General features: G+C 51.6%; 1 long non-coding RNA gene across 1 annotated transcript; it reads left to right on the top strand.

Moving 5' to 3' along the window:
• Window positions 1-409: 409 nt before the first annotated feature.
• On the top strand, window positions 410-8006 carry LOC138925005 (uncharacterized). Its single transcript, XR_011440587.1, has 5 exons — window positions 410-738; window positions 1358-2210; window positions 4672-5112; window positions 5532-5596; window positions 5956-8006. It is a non-coding gene; the product is annotated as an uncharacterized lncRNA (long non-coding RNA).
• Window positions 8007-16553: the final 8547 nt, after the last annotated feature.

Raw genomic sequence — 16553 nt, forward strand, 5'->3', positions numbered from 1 at the left:
TGAGAATCATATTGCCACTTCATTATAATTTGGAATAGGGGCCTGGCTGAGAAGCTTGTGGGCCCCAGAGAATGTGGCAGGGCAGGAGTTTGGGGTGGGCTGGAGGCACACACACATGCAGGGAGTTCCACTTCCTGGGAGAGGGGCCAAGGGGCCAGTCAGCACCGTGACCACCAGCTCACACACGTTTCCAGTGAGATGGTGCTGGATTTCCAGTGAAGAAGGTACAACATGCAGGTGAGACACCTACATGGCCAAGAAGAGGGGACAGGAACTCTGGGCTGCCCTGGAGCAGACTGACAGGACAGTGGTAAAAGAGCCCCACATGTAGGTGCTGGTCCTGGGCACCTTTGTAGCCTGGTGGCACCCCCTCTATAGGAAGGCCTGAGCACACATGCGCCAGGCAGGAGGCAGTCTGTTTCCACACGGCTGTCCGTGCAGAGCTGGGACTGGAATTCAGCAGTCTCCCGCTGCCACCCACCTCTCACCACTGCTGGAGGGCAGACGGCACAGGAGGCCTGAGTGAGTGGGCCCAGCTCCAGCAGGGCCCATGATTCTGCTCTCCCTATGCTGAGCCCCAGTGGAAGGATCCAGAGAGCTGAGCAGGCCGGCACACTGCCGCCTTCAAGGCTCAGAAGCAAGGGCCCTGGCTGGGTGTGGAGTGAGGAGGCAGCGCTAGACCAGCAGTAAAGCTCCAAGAAGGCTCCGGGACCGGGGGAAGCCAGGCTTGCTCTGCAGGTAGGCGCCTCCAGGAAGGCTCAGCCAACTGGCTGCACCCTGTCTTCACAGCACTGGGATACACAGCATGACTGCACACACATACACACGGCATGACCGCACACACACTGCATGACTGCACACACACCCGGCCATAACTGCACACATGGCACCACTGCACACACACTGCATGACTGCACACACACACGGCATGACTGTACGCACACAGCATGACTGCACACACACACGGCATAACTGCACACATGGCACCACTGCACACACACTGCATGACTGCACACACACACGGCATGACTGCATCCACACATGGCATGACTGTATGCACACTGCATGACTGCACAAACACCGCATTACTGCACACTCACTGTATGACTGCACACACACTGCATGACTGCACACACACACGGCATGACTGTACGCACACTGCATGACTGCATACACATGGCATGACTGCACACACACGGCATGACTGCACACATGGCACGACTGCACACACACGGCATGACTGCACACACGGCACGACTGCACACACACGGCATGACTGCACACATGGCACGACTGCACACACACGGCATGACTGCACACACCGATCTGAATGCCTCTATTTGGACTTTCTCCACAGCTAGAGAGCTGGCCCTTGAAGGCAGAGGTTGCAAGCTCTGGGTTGTATCTCCTTCCCCTGCCTCTGCCCAGCGTGGGCCTCTGCTCAAAAGCTGGTGGCTGCCTTCCCCACCTCTGGGGCACTCCGCCCTGGGTCTGGTAGGAACTTCCAACAGGCACTAGCATAGGAAGACAGCAGCCACACCAGAGCATCACTTTCTGGTGGAGATGTGGACAGTTGCCTCCAGATTTTCGCAAATTCTTGTTGATGCTGATGGCCCAACTGTGGTGAATGTTGGGACTCCCCAGCGTCCGGTTCCCTTCCTCTCTGAGCAGACAGGAGACTGACTTCCCAGCCTCCTTGTAGATGGGCAGGGCGGCCACAGGACTAGTTCTGACCAATGAAATGCTAGTAGAAGTGTCACTTCTGGGCCATGGCCGTGGAAAGCTTTGCTCCAGTCTCTTTCTTGGACACAGCAAATGTGGAGCCTGATGTGGAGAGGGCAGGCCACCCTCGCTGGATGTGGCGTGGGTTTCAGAGCCAGTGCATGGGGGACAGCTGCCCTGGCGGGCTGCTCAGACTCTGGTGGCCCTGGTGTCCGTGAGAACTGCACGTCGCTGCACTAAGCTCTGAGACTTGGGAGTTGTTGGCAGCATTACCTAGGCAATCCCGACCAATACTACCGATGTACAGCTACTGATTTCACAGCAAACAAAATTGAGCCTTGATGAGGTGAAGTGGCTTGCCCAAGGTCACGGAGCTCAGGACTAGAAGCTCCAAAGCTTGAACCCATGTCTTCTGACTCAGACTAGCACTCAGACTCCGACCTGTTTCTTAGGACCTGCAGCCAGGCCGTTTCGGTGGAGAGAAGCTGGTGAGTATTTGACATGCCCTCCTGGGTCTCCCAGGCCTCCAGGCCCATCCTGGGAATCACGGAGCATGTGCTGGGTAGGGAACCCCTCAGCATCCCCAGGCTCCCTGAGTCCTAAAGGGTCTTGTGCAGAGAAGATGTCCTTGAAGCTGGTGGTCCTGCCGTCCGCAGGTGAGGGCCTGGTGAGGTCGTGCCAAGGCCTCACCTCCTACAACCCGGAAACTAGGCCGAGGTTTACCTGGTCATGTCCTAATTTGCACATAGTAATTATGCCCCGAGAAGCCTGCCTGCTAATTGCTTTTGCTATTTCTGGACTCTGCTCTCCTGATCCGTCCTCCTGCTAGAGACAGAAATAACCTGGCACTTGCAGGGTGATTACTGCAGAGCATTTCCAGCATCAGCAGATGCTCCACAGCACGATTCGGGTCCCTGACTCAGCATGCGGGGTTCAGTCTGGAACCACTGGCTGGGGCCACACACAGGAGCACCAGACCCTCCTTCAGTGGGTTCGACTCACTGAAGCCCCCTCTCCCAGTCTTTTGGTCTCACTGGCACTTCATCCTTCACCACGTCCCCAATTTACGGGACAGTAACAGGATGGAAGTGAAGTGGTCCACAAAGACAGCTTCTGAATCTAGGTTCCCCAGGCCATTGGTTCCCAGTCGTGTCTTCATTTCTGTTAGTCCTCACTACCTTTGGAGAGGAAGTAGGAAAAGTCAAATACTATGGTCAGTATTTGGAAGAACTCTTCCAACGTGGGGTATGAATGAATGATTCCTGAGGCAGCCAGCGGGGCTCCAGGCCTGCCGGGAGAGGCGAAGGCTTCCCAGCTGTTCTGCAGCGCTGACTCAGGATCCACTCCGAGGCAGGCAGCTAAAGCCAAGCCCACATTTGGGCCCGTCTGGGGCTGTCCCTGCCTCAGGAAATCCAGTGGGGACCCACTGTTTATTCCGGTCCTTTTCCCAAGTCTGCTCTGATGAATCTCAAAGCAAAAGCCTGAGGCCAGGCTAGAGCAGAGCACGCGTGGCTCCTTCCCCGATCTGTCCTCCCAAACGAGTGCCATCCTTCTCAGTATTGCTTCTACCCTAGACACCCCCTGCCTCCATCCACATCAGAGACCCCACTGGAGGACATCACTGCATGGCCAGCCCCCTCACTGATTTACACAGACAAGAAGCGCGGCCTGTCATTTAAGCCCCAGGGTCCTCTTCTCCTATGTGGGGTTGTTTTACCCTTTGGAAATGGCAGACGCTCCTCCCAGACCTGTTGAAATCAGGCCGAAGACTGTGGAGACCAGAGCTGGGAGAGGACGGGATGTTTTTCTTCTTAGGAAGACAGTAATTGCAAATTTGTCACCAGCAGTGACATGTGGTGAGCAATTAATTCTGGGGACTCCCTGCCTGTCACCATGTGTGGCTCCTGCCTTGAGCAGACCCCTGGCTGAAAAGGCTCACATCCTCCCTTTCAGGAGACAAGCTTATCTATTGCACACACAGTTATCTGGGGGCTGCAGAGGCTCTGGGTGCTGAGGGGTAGGCGTTCCAAGGGTGACGTTGTTGTGTGAGGTGAGGAGAAGAGATGCAGAGAGAACGCTTGCAAAGGCTGACACTCATGCAAAGCCCATGAGGAGCCACGCCTGCGTCCACGTGTAGAGTTATTATGACATCCCTGTGGGCAGGCACTATTATTCTCATTTTAGAGATGGGGAAACTGAGGTGCAGAGGGGGTAATCCAACTACCAAGGACACACAGCCCAAAGAGGTATGGCAGGATTCAAAACCAGCCAGTTTTAGCAGGCGCACTACACAGCTCTCTCCGGGTTACCCGAGAGCGGAGTAGGGGGGAGGGAGCGCCTTGGGATCTGGCTGGCTGGCTCAGTGCAGCACCACCATCACCGTCTGGGCATCATCAGGGAAGCTACTTACTGTTTTCTTAAGTGTCAGTTTTCTCATCTGTGAAACAGGGACAGTGGTACCCACTTCAGAGTGTTGTCATGAAGGTGAAATGACAGAATACCATGTTACCTCCCGACTCCCCATCCCATCCTGCCCCTGGGGCCCGTGCCTGCGGCTTACCCAGTGCGGCAGGGTTGAAGGGTCACAGTTATTCTCCCAATGCCCGCTGGGTGACTGCTGTGTACTAAATTGTTGTCCAGATCCATGCTGATTCCCAAGACTGGAGGACAAAATTTGAACTGAACACTCCAGACATTTGGAACTTGAATTTATCATTAGTTTCTTAGCAGCAGTAACCGGTCTCCCGTAGCCGTGTCGGCATCCTGCTTGAGGCCTTGAGGTCTGAGTGTCTGGAGGCTTAGTTGCTTGCTGAGGGGGTCCTGGGCAGGCTTGGGGGCAGTGGTGAGTCTCTCTGTCACCTGCAGTGGTCTACACCGTATCACAGAGAGAGGCTGGAGAACACTTGGGATTCGAGGAAGATTCACTTGTCTCATTTTGATTTTTTCCAGGTCACATTAAAGCCGGTTATGAGTCCTTGAACAGTAGCCCAGGCTGAATGGGGAGCAACGCAAGGCAGCTAAGAGAGACAGCGAGGGACCCAGGCCTGCCTTGGCGGGCATGAGGGTTACCTTCTAGAAGTCACTTCAGCTCTCGGGCCTCAGTTTCTCCAGGTACACAGCGAAGAGTCTGGCTCCTAGCTTGAGGACAACACCCTCGACCCCGAGAGGAGGAGAGTCCGTTTGATCGGAATGGGGCCAGGACACCTTCTGAGGGCTGAGCTCGGCCTCGGAGAGACTGGGCGCGGCCGCCTTCCCAGGCGCAGGCAGCAGGCCTGCTCTCTCCTGACAGCTGCAGCCAGAGGGGCGCCCCAGGCTGCCTCCCTGGAGGGCGCTTCCTGCCGCTCCCTGCCTGCACCTCTGGCAGCGCCTGTTGCTGGACTCAGAAAAGCGGTGAGCTGGGCCCAGAGCAGGAGAAGAGTCCCTGCGGAGCCCTCTGTGTGGGAGGCGGAGGGCAGGTGGGATCGCGCGGGTGGGGAGCCGTTGTGATGGAGGCTCCTGTGTGAGCCGTTGGGAACTAGCTTTCCTGGCCTGGAACTTAAGGGCCAGGTGGCGTCATCACTGTCACCTGTGGGGCGCAAGTATTGGAGCGCTTCTGCCGAGCTTTCGGCTTGATCAGGAAAGTGAGAGGAGAGGAGGGTGAGAGAACCAGGTCAGCGTGAAGCAACTGTGCTTCTGTAGCTGGTGGAACTTCCCGTCATCTGTCCACATCCTTTGCCTCCCCAGGGAGAGGGGGGACAGCAAAATCAGGAAAAACATTGCCTTTTCATTCAAACAGACCTGGGCTCAGACCCTAACCCTTCTTTTCACAGGCTGTGTGAATTGGAGCAAATTACTTCACCTCTCTGTGTCTCAGTTTCCTCAGTTGAGAAATGGGGTAAGGAACATATGTCCCCACAGACTCATGAGAATTAAATGAATGAGTTATGTCAACTGCCAGTGCAGGCCTTGCTTGTAGGACACCGCACAGATGTGAGATTGGTCCTTATGCATCCGTCTCTTGTCATCTAGGCCTGTATCAAATGACCATCTTCAATTATTTATTCTCCCTAGTTATAAAAATCTATTCTTTACATTCATTTTCCTACTCATTTTTAATTTTTCATTCATTTCTTATGTTTCTATTGACTTTTATAAATTTTTGTCTAGCTGCTTTTCTCCATTAAGGTATCTCTTCCCCACACTCTCACTCCCCACCAGTCCTCTCTCTATGCCACCTCTCTCGTCTTCCCACAGCTCTATTAGGATCTGGCTCACCTGTGCAAGGACAGACATACCTCAGAGGAGTCCAGCAGTCCTGCCTACATGCAGACCAGGGGCAGAGCCGCCTCTACGTCAGTGTCAAAGGATGGAACCCCACCCGAGAAGGCCACTGCAGCTCCCCCAGGGCCCAGGACATCCACCGGCCCCAGTGGCCCAGCAGGCCTCTCACCACCTGATAATCAGGTTGATTCCAGTCCTGGAGCCCAGCGTTGTTGTAGTCTGAATATAGTGAACTTCCTTTTCCCAAGAGGGGCCTCGGGAGCTGTCTACCCATTGAGAACTGCCCTGAGCTCTCATGTAGGATCAGCCGCAGGTCATGGGTACAGAGATGTCACCTTCTGCTTGCCAAGAGGACAGCCAGTGTGTCTTTACAGGGCTGTGAGCAGACCCTGTGAGGGCTCATTGCTCCCTGTTTCTACCCCACTGTTCCCCGATGCCCCTGGGGGCTGGGCCTGCTTGGAAATGCTTTCAACTCAAGGCTGAAACACTCCTGTGCCCTCGGTCTTCAGAGACGCCCTCACACTAGAGCTAATCCGGCACTGACCAGACCCCTGCCCCTCCCCTGGCGAGGCCAGGGCAGCTGCCTTTGCTAAGGGGGAGGGGAGTGCTTGGTAAGGGGTGTAGTGGTGGAGGTGCTGGGCAAGGTGGGCAGCACGACTTGGTACTGGGCACCAGAAGCTTTGTTCTTAGGGACGCTTTGCGAAGAATTCAACATGCAGAAGCACGTGGCCTGGGTCCAAGTCTAGGTGCTGCTACCTGTGTACCTTGGACAAGTCACTCAGGGCCTGTGGTGATGGGGTCCTCATCTATAAAAAGAGGCTGGCTGTGAGAACTGACTGAGCCAAAGGAGCAGGAGCGGCTCAGAGACGGGGTGCTGTGCAGAGTTGGGCAATGGGCTGTACACAGGTTGTTGTGGTGCCCAGGAAGGCAAGCCCGCTGGCCAGCCCAGGAGGAGGCTTCTCAGGGGAGAAAGCAGAGCGAGGTAGTGCGGCCCCTGGCGGATGGGCGAGGAGACCCTGAGCTCCTGCCAGGAGATGCCTAAGCAGGAACCGGGGCGGGAGCGTGGGTTTGGGGAGCAGGTCACAAGGCAGCAATGCTCTCAGCTCCCAGAAATGGGTATTAAGTACATTCACATTGTTGTACAAATATCACTGTCATCCATCTTCAGAACTTTTCATCTTCCCAAACTGAAACTCTGTCCCCATTAAACACTCACTCCGCCTCCTCCCCACAGCCTCTGGCTCCACCATTTCACTTTCTGTCTCTGTGAATTTGACTCCTCTAGGAACTCATATAAGTGGAATCACACAGTATTTGTCCTTTTTTTGGGCTTATTTCACTTGGTATAATGTCCTCAAGGTTCATCCATGCTGCAGCATGTGTGAGAATTTCTTTCCTTTTTAAGGCTGAATAATATTTCACTGCATGCATGTACCACACTTTGTTTATCCAGGCATCCACTGAAAGACACTCGGGCTGCTTCCACCTTTGGGCTGTTGTGAATAATGCTGCTATGAACATGAGTGTACACGTATCTATTGGGGTCCCTGTTTCAATTCTTTTGAGTATATACTGGATCAATTTTGAGAAGTTACTGGATCAAATGGTAATTCTATGTTTAATTTTTGAGGACCCGTGATATTATTTTCCACAGCAGCTGCTCCATTTACATTTCCACTAGCAATGCACAAGGGTTCCAATTTCTCCGCATCCTCACCCACATTTGTTAGGTTCTGTTTTTCGATAATATTCATCCCAATGGGTGTGAAGTGGTGCCTCAATGTGGTTTTCATTTCCACTTCCCTAATGACTAGTGATGTTGAGCATCTTTTCATGTGCTTATTGGCCATTTGTATATTTTCACTGGAGAAATGTCTACTCGAGTCCTTTGCCCATTTTTGAATTGGGTTATTTGCTATTTTGTTGAGTAAAATACTTTTTGAAATAAGTGTGAAGACACATTTTATATCCTTGTTTAAACTATTTTGTGGTTTTTTTGATGAATGAAAATATTCAGAGGAAAAGGTTCTTGTCTCTTTATGAAGTGTGATTTTAAAGTGGGACACTATTTAGCAAGAGGAAGTGAGGTTCAGAATATATGAAATAGAAGAAAATTCCTTTTTCAAGTGAAGTGCTTGAAGTGCTGCTGATAGAGAAATAGCACATGAGGGTTCGGAGTCGCACAGAAGCAGGCCCCAATGGAACAGCAGTGCTCACAGCACTAGGCTGCCGGGCAATGCACAAGATACCGGCTAAAACTGAATTTCAGATAAACAACAAGAAAATTGTTAGTGTAAGTATATCCCAAACATTGCACAGAATGTACTTAAACTGAAATGTTATTTGTTATTTATCTGTAATTCAAATTTAATTGATATCCTATGCATATCCTATATCCTATATCCTATATATATATATACATATATATATATATATCCTATGTATAGTTTTTTGTTTCTTTTTAAAATTTCTGACAAAAATTGTATATATTTAAGGTGTACAACCTCATGATTTAATATATGCATACGTAGTGAAATGATTACTACAGTCGAGCTAATCAACGTATCTTCCCCTTACATAGTTACCATTTGTTCTGTGTGATGAGTGCACTGAAAATCGAGTCTCTTAGCATATTTCCAGTGTTCAACACAGTGTTATTAACTATAGTCATCACGCTGTGTGTTAGATCTCTAGACTTATTCATCCAGCATAACTACAACTTTGTACCCTTTGACCCACATCTCTCTATTTCCCCCACCTTCCAGCCCCTGGTGACCACCATTCTACTGTCTGTTTCTATGAGGTCAACTTTGTTAGATTCACGTATAAGTGAGATCATGCGGTATTTACCTTTTTGTGCCTGGCTTATTTCACATAGCATAAAGTCCTCCAGGTTCACCGATGTTGTCACAATGACAAAATTTTCTTCTTTTTTAAGGCTGAATAATATTCCATTGTGTGTATATGCCACATTTTCTTTATCCATTCATCTGTTGATGGACACTTAGATTGATTCCATATCTTGGGCATTATAAATATCGTGCAGTGAACACAGGAGTGCAGACATCTCGTGGAGATACTGATTTTATTTCCTTCAGAAATATACCCAGAAGTGAAATTGCTGGATCATATGGTAGTTCTACTTTTAATTTTTAAAGGGATCTCTGTACTGTTTTCCACAATGGCTGTATCAATTTGCATTCTCACCAACAGTGTGCAAGGGATCCTTTTTCTCTACATCCTCGCCAATGCTCATAATCTTTTGTCTTTTTGATAATAGCCATTCTAACAGGTGTAGGCAACATCTCATTGTGGTTTTGATTTGTATTTACTTGATGATTAGTGATGTTGAGCATCGTTTCACTTAGCTGTTGGCAATTTTTACGTATTTATTTGAGAAATGTCTTTTCAGATGCTTTGCTAATTTTTAAATTAGGTTATTCATTTTATTCCTATTGAGTTCCTTATATATTTTGGATATTTACTGTTGTCAGATGTATGGTTTGAAAATATTTTCTCCCATTCTGTAGGTGTTCTCTTCATGCTGTTGAATATTTCCTATGCTGCACAGAATCTTTTTAGCTTGATATAATCCCATTTGTCCATTTTTGCTTTTGTTGCTTGTGCTTTTGGGCTCATATCCAAAAAATCATTGCCCAGATTTCTTTTTAGAGAATACACAAATAATCATGAACAGAATGTTGGTAGAAATATGGACGTTAAGGGTGATTATTGTGAAGCCTCAGATGGGAATGAGGAACGTGTTATTGGAGACTGGAGGAAAGGTGATCCTTGTTACAAAGTGACAAAGAACTTGGCTGAATTGTGTCCTAGTGTTTTGTGGAAGGTAGAACTTGCAAGTGATGCAATTGTATATTTAGCTGAGGACATTTCTAAGCAAAGTGTTGAAGGAGCAGCTTGGTTTTTCCTGACTGCTTGTAGTAAAACGTGACGAGAGAGATAAATTGAAGACACAATTGTTAAGCAAGAAGGAACCAGACTTGGAGATTTGGAAAATTCTCAGCCTATCCGTACTGGAGGAAAAGAGAAAATTTGTTCTGTAGAGAGTACTAAGGGTGTGGCTGAGCAGCCCTTTGATTAGGGGATGTGACTCAGGGGCTTGGTCAGCTGTCTCGGCAGAGGGCAGGAATGGAGATGATTAAGCCAGCAAAGGCACTGACAGTTTGAACTGAAGGGGAAAGAGAAAGTGAGCTGAAATGAAAGAGGGCTGTCGGATGTCTCGGAATCTACAAGCCTGGACAATAGAGCTACTCAGCTGCAAATGTGCCCATCCTTCAAGAAGAGGGAAGAAGGGTCCCAAAGGTGTTTCAGAGATCCTCAGGGCCGTCATTCCCTTCATAAGCCCAGAGTGCACGGGCCCAGGGGCAGAGCCGCCTCTACGTCAGTGTCAAAGGATGGAACCCTTCCTGTTTTCTCTGCGCTCCCTTGCAGAGCTGTGTGTGTGCAGGGCCCCACCGAGTCGAAGGGGTGGGGCCACCCTGCCAAACCGCTGGGGAGACATTGCTACTCCTGTGGACCTGGGAGACTGAGCCCTGAAGCAGAGATGCTCATCCCACATCTTCAGGTCTAATGGGATCTGCCTTGCTAGGCTTGGACTTGCTTGGGACCTGTTACCTTTTTCTCCTTTCCTAGTTCTGCCTTTTGGAATGGGACTGTCTATTCCATGCCTGTCCCATCATGGTGTTTGGGAGCATGTAACCTGTCTGGTTTCACAGCTTCACAGCTGGAGAGGAATCTTGCCTCAGACTGAGTCGTGCCTTGAGTCTCAGCCGCGCCTGATTTGGATATTAGATGAGGCTTTGGACTTAGACTTTAGAGTTGACGCTGGAGCGAGTGAGGGCTTTTGGAGCTGTCAGGACGAAACTTTTGTGTTTTGTATGCGAGAAGTCCGTGAATTTATGGGGGGCAGGGATGGAATATCATGGACTGAATTGTATCCCCCCAAAATCATATGTCGAAGCTCTAACCCCACAATGCGACGGTGCTTGGAGATGGGGCCTTGAGAGGGAGTTAGGTTTAGACGAGGTCATGAGGATGGGGCCCTCCTGATGGGAGAAGTGCCCGTATAAGAAGAGACCAGAGAGATTGCTGCAGTCTCTCCATCACGTGACGTGAGGACACAGACAGAAGACGGCTGTCTGCAAGCCGGGAGGACAGCCCTCACCAGAACCTCGCCATGCTGGGCATCCTGATCTCAGACTTTCAGCCTCCAAAACTGTGAGAGACCATGTCTATTGTTTAAGCCACCTAGTCTATGGTACTTTGTTATAGCAGCCTGAGCTGACTAAGGCTTACGTTGACCATCAATTCTGGAAACATAGATGTCTACTTGCTGTACTTGACCATGTTAGGTGACCATGTTAAATTAATTAATACCCCTCCTGCACCTGGCAGATTAGGGAGAGGTCACTCAAAATGTTTCCAACAGGACGGTGTGTCATCCATTATGACAGAGTGGTGAGGGGCTGGTGGATTACAATTTCCCAGACCATATTGGACAGGGTAGCTGGGAGGAGAAGGCTGGAAATCCACTAGATCTGAAACCTCTTGAGGATTTCTTCTGGGGTCTGCTAAAGGTACAGGTTTACTTTTGAAAATCAAAGACACAAATCCTGTGAGGCAGCACCTCATAGATGCAAGTGCAGCGGTTGGTGGAGGTGTCACACTAGTGCACTGTGCTCACACGATTTGGTCCCACACATTGTACTCTATGTTGCTAGTGAAAAATGCATAGAATGTACCATGTAATGTCATCCACTAGATCATGCGGTAATTATGTTACATCATTGTAATGTAATAACAGAAAGTCATTTATTGCATATAATTTCCTATCTTTTTAGAATTTATGGGCACTCTGTAGCTTAAGTTTCTGTCCCTTGAAACCAGAGTTCCCAAATCTCAGGTCCTGAGTCCAGATCAGAAGTTGAATTCCAAGTATGAGACAAATGCTTTGATAGGTGCCACAGTGCATCTAAAAGGAGTTTTATCCTTGTCTGCCTCTGGGGCTGCTCCAGTACCTTCTCACCGCCAGTCCTTGGGGAGCCCAGAGCAGCCTTTCTTACATCTGGAAAAAATAGCACTAATTACTTATTTATCCTTGTCCTGATACTCTGTGGGCACCGATTGCCTTAAAAGTTTTAACCAGGACGCAGAAGCAAGGCAAGGGAAGGCCCATGAGCCCTGGAGCCTATAGCTCCAGACTCAGAGAGGGGGGTCCTGGGCAAGTGTGAGCCCCTTCCCGTGGAGTGAGGAGGGGCCTCTGCACACACAGCACACACAGCCTGGCTGTTGCTGTGTGGAGCCCCACCCCCACTGGCTGGTCTCTCTGGGTCCTTTCCATGTGAACGCCTGGTCTCCTTGCTCTCGGTGTCCTTAGCAGAAGCTCTGGGAAATGAGCCAAACACCCAGAGCTCTTCCCCACGAGCCAGATTGCTGTGGGCACGGTGTTCAGGGAGGGTCCCTAGAGGTGGACGTGCGAGCTCTTCAGAGAAGGCGAGATTCAGGTCTACAGAAGAGAGTGAGGCCAGGAGAAGCAAGACCAAGGCAGAAGGTCAATGAGAGAGGCAGGGACGCCCAGGCTGGGCAGTGGGGGAAGAGCAATGATGGCTGTCCCAGAAGGTAGTAGGGGGCAGACCCCAAGGATCCCAACTCCAGGGAGAACCACATGGGAGGTGGTTGGGGTTTGCACAGGAGCACAACCAGGAAAGGGTTTCTGCTGCTTGCCTTGTCTTGGAGCCTGGTACTTCTGCCTCCCAGAGAGCTGGGTCACAGGAGGGGCTCAGCAGGATCACACAGTTGGAGAAAGAGCGTGGATTTACGAGTCAGGAAAATCTGCATTCCAACCCCAGCCCCATTGTTTACAGATCTGAGACTCTGGATGAGTCCTTCAAGGTCTTCAAACCTCAGTATCCTCATCTGTAAAAGGGGAACTAATGCCACCTTCTACACTGGGGTTTGGTGAGGGCCAAATGAGAGAAAATGTGCTCAGATCTCAGATTGTGGCACTTAACAGGCACTCAGGAAATGCTGCCTGCCTGTCCCCTCCCTCTCTTCTTCACATCCTTTCCTTACCTCCCTCCCTGCCTCCTTCCCCCTCCCCTCCTTCTCTCCCTCCTCCCTCCCCATGGGGCCATGGTTTCTTTTCTGATGTGTCCATCCTCCTCAGCCTCCCAGACAAAGGCCAGACTTCACATCGGATATCTGTATCTGTGCTTGTTTTTCTTTCTCTCTCATGGTGAAATCCTTCAAGGCTAGCATCAACTGACAGCCCCAACTACTCCATTTGCTGGGGAAACATCTCCATAGTAACCAATTCCTCTAGTCCGCCTCCCTTCCTTCTTCCCCCGCCTGAGGGCTCCGGCCCTTCAATATCCAGCCACCTGAGATGCTGCTTGCTTTTAGGGAACAGGTCATTCCCTCTGCCGATTAGCTTCCCTGAGAACTGCAGGACTGTCTAACTCAGAGTGATTCAGCCAAAGAAAGCAAATAACTTTGATTTCTCCCCCAAATAGCATCAGAAATGAATGTACTATGCTCTCTTTGAGAACTGGGGAGGTCGAGAGAAGTGTGAATGGCTGCCTTCCCTGGGTCGCTGGGCAGAGGGGAAGCTAGGCCATTCATGTGGGGCTGTGAATGATACCGATTCTCTGCGTGAAGTGCTGTGCCTCTTCCACTAAGCAAACGGGGAAGATGCCACAGGAGAAGAGGGTGAGAATCAGCAGGAGAGACCTGTCTCTATTCTGGGCCAACTTTAAGTTAGTTTAAAATAATGCAATTGGCTTTGGGGGAGCTGGAGTCCCCAGAGAGAAGTCATAGTGGAGGAGCCTTGCGCCCTGCATCCTTCCTCCCTTCCCAGGGGCTGCAGGGGAGCGGGGTCCGCAGAGGGAGCCTGTTTCGTCCTGTCCTGGAATTACACCCATGCCTGTGGGAGGAAGGGTGAGGAAGTGCCAACGTGGGAGGAGTCCAAGTGAGTGGGCCCTCCTCCATCAGACTTCCTGAGGTGGTTCAGGCTGCTGCCTAGAAGAAGCTGGCCCTGGGCCTCTCCTCCTCATCCACCCCCAAGTGACAAGCCAGAACCCAAGGGCGATCCTTGCCTCCTGCTTCTCCCTCACTTGTGCCCAAGAGTCAGGAAGTCCTACAGATTCTGCTGCCTTGTGACCTCAGGTTTACTTCTTGTTCTCATCCCCGTGGCCACTGCCTTGGTTTGGGTCCTCACTACACCTCCCAGGACAAATCCCACAGCCTCCAACAGTCTTCCCCTCCAGCCACCCCAGCTCCTCACACTCGCACGAGAGCGACCCTGCGGACACCCAGATCTGATCATGCAAACACCCTGCTTGAAGCCCCTCTGTGACCCCATTTCTCTCAGGATCAAGACCCTCCCCCCTTGGCTGGTGAAGAAGACCCTTCCCCTCCCAGCCCTGCTCTGAGAAACAGGCAGTACTCATTCAAGTCCCCTTGGGGCTGTGAGCCCTCCCTCTTGCCCCCTCTGCTGAGTCCTACTGACCCTGAGGTGCTCTTCAAGCTGTCCCAGCCCAGATGCTCTGCGGCTGCCCTCTCTGTCTTGTGCCACTTTTGCAGATGTTTATGAAAACTTTGTGTGGACTGTCTGTTCACATGCCCGGTTTTCCCACTGAACTGCAGCCTTTCACAGCTGGGACTGTGACATGTCGCCGTGTCCCTAGTGCCCAGTGTGGTGCCTGGCGCTGAGAGGTCTTCAAAGAGTTTGCTGACTACGTGGGTAAGCGGTGAGCGAACCATGAGTGAATGGACACAGGAGTGGAGGGAAGGAAGATGGCCGGCAGGCTTGCTCTCCTGTGAAGGAACCACAGACCGGGCTTGGGCAGCGCATGGGTACATTGTGGGGGCAATGCTGAGCACAGCGCCCTCCAGGCAGCCCCAGGGATTGCTCTGGGTAGGGCAGTGGACGTAGCCCCAGGCAGGGGCAGCAGGGAGCTGGTGCTGCCTTCATGTCTTTCAGGATATCTTCACTGGGAAGCGAGGGGCAGGAAGTTGGAGAGTACTTGCTGGCTCCTGTGTGGTGGGGGCTGAGGAGGTGACTGTTCCCTGGACGCAGCTGGACTGACTCAGGGGCTAACTGGGGAACTAAGGAGCAGGACATTGAGAGGATGACCTTCAGGGCGGCCTCCTCCGGAGGACTCTACCCTCCTCTCAGCCGGCCCTCCCTGCCACCTGGGAGGGGATGGGTTTGGTCCCTGAGGCTCTGGGCTGCAAAGATGTCTCAGTGGGGGCACTGCTGGGTTTCACATGCCATCCGGCTTTGTCTGATGGCCAGCTCTGCTTGTGGTGAAGCACTTTTCATATTTCTGGACCCCAGGGCCAAAGGGGGAGGGTTGCAGGCAGCCTCAAGCTCCTCCAGTCATGTCCTCCTGCAGTGTAGGCTGGGCAGAGAACACAATGCGAGCACAGGAAGGCCAGCTCCAGTGAGTGGCCTGCCTGTGCGTCTGGGGCAGAGTTGGCAGGGAGCCCAAGGGAGTACTGGAAGCCCCTACTTTAAGGCCACAATGTCGTAGGCAGAATCCCTGGCCTAGGAGGTCTTGCCCCCTCAGCGTCTTGGGGGGCTGGGCTGTGCCTACCTGTCCCTCTGTCTTGGCTGTGAGTCTTGGATCTGCCAGGCCCGATGCAGGGATCCAGGGCTCAGGCCACAGCTGGAGTGCCAGAGGTGCCAGGGCCGAGCCGTCCCATGGATCTTGTCTCTACCCTCTTCCAGGATGGTGGAGGTCTGGGCCCAAGTGTCTCGTCAGTGTCCATCAGATTGTAATCAGATTTCAGTGTTCCTCAGAGTGTCCTGGGGACCGCGGTAAGTCAAAGCCCTGCTCTGGTGACTTTCTGAAAGGGACAATGAGTATATCACACACACAGGACACAGAGTGGCTTCTGGTGCTGACACCACAGCAGGTGAGGCAAGAGCCAGGTCCCTCCCATACAAACAGAATGTTGCCGAATTGTTGAATCAAAGCTGAGCACATGCACATGTGCTTTAAAGGTGTAGGTGAAGACACAGAAAGAAACGAGAACCCCCAGGTGCCAGTGGTGCGAAGGCGCTAGAAGCCAGCCCTGCGAGAGTATGAGGTAACACTGCAGCGACCTGTGCCCGTGCTTGTGTGTGCACACATACACGTAGCATGTGCACATGTGTGTGTAAGTGGGTGCATGTGTGTGTGCACTTGCACACGTGTACAGGCATGTGTGCGTGTGCACATGTGTGGAAGGCTTTGGGCTCTAAGCACACATGGGAGGAGAGGAGGACTAGAGCCTCCGCAGGCGAGGCGCCCTCACAGGTAAGCGCTGTCACTGGAGGGCAGGGAGCAGTGCGGAGAGCAGCTCCGCCTGTGGTTCAGGGGAGGAGTCCCAGGTGCACTGTTGGTGCCTGAGCCTCTGTCGTGGGTTTGCTTGGACTCGGAGTTGACGGTTCCCAAGCGGGCCAGGATTCCCAAGCTCAGCAATGAATATGAAATTGATCCTAGGTCTGTGATACCCTAAGGTTCCAGGAAGAAGCTAAAAAAAGACTTAGGTCATAGAGGATTTTC

The sequence above is a fragment of the Equus caballus genome, chromosome 7 (genome assembly GCF_041296265.1).
Source record: "Equus caballus isolate H_3958 breed thoroughbred chromosome 7, TB-T2T, whole genome shotgun sequence".
In the NCBI taxonomy this organism is placed as follows: domain Eukaryota; kingdom Metazoa; phylum Chordata; class Mammalia; order Perissodactyla; family Equidae; genus Equus; species Equus caballus.